The 701-nt window shown below is 36.9% G+C and overlaps 1 protein-coding gene across 1 annotated transcript in view; it reads left to right on the top strand.

Annotated features, from left to right (window-relative positions):
- LOC109518706 (neutral cholesterol ester hydrolase 1-like) overlaps nt 1–701 on the top strand; it is a 10,889-nt gene that overhangs the window by 9,135 nt on the left and 1,053 nt on the right. The window lies entirely within an intron of this gene.

Genomic DNA, 701 nt, shown 5'->3' with positions numbered 1-701 from the left:
TCCTGGGGGGGGGGTGGACAAGCAAAAATGAACGTTGCAAATGACCAGTGATCAGCGGTCAGGGTCCGCAAGGAATTCACAACTGCCCCCTGATTTGATTGACATCACATGACCCATCCCCCATCACAGGGATGCGATCATACGACTTCCTGTGCCGGAAGATGGCGGAAGAGCTGGATGCTGTCGTCATTTCTGTCGAGTGAGTAACAAATACAACAAGAAAGAAAAATGAGAAGGCTAATGGAATCTTTTCATCAATTTGAATAAGGTATTAATGTCACGACACTCATAACTACATCAAATATATATTTTCGTTCATACAGCAAATTGGTTCTGGAACTTTTTTTCAAGTACTACCTGAAAAAATGACTTCGCTCTCCAAATACCACTATACTGTCCAAAATTTAAATATATAGCACAGTAGGTAGTGTTTACAACAAATAAAAATAAAACATCTGCCTATTTTTTTTTCTAAAAAGTGTATTGAATATTAAGATACTGTAACACGATGCACAGCTTGAACATGAAAATTAAAAACTATTTAATTATTTGAAACGTATGGTACATAAAAGTTGAAGCCACTGCAGCATTTGTTCAGTAAGTATTACTTTAACCACTAGAGGGAGCCCACACACTGAATTGCTCAATCATCTCAGCATTCATCCAACTCCATGTACAAAATGCTAAAAAAAAAAAAAAAA

This window comes from Hippocampus comes, unplaced genomic scaffold (genome assembly GCF_001891065.2).
Source record: "Hippocampus comes isolate QL1 unplaced genomic scaffold, H_comes_QL1_v1.1 scaffold25, whole genome shotgun sequence".
In the NCBI taxonomy this organism is placed as follows: domain Eukaryota; kingdom Metazoa; phylum Chordata; class Actinopteri; order Syngnathiformes; family Syngnathidae; genus Hippocampus; species Hippocampus comes.
This window is presented reverse-complemented; position numbering and strand designations above follow the sequence as displayed.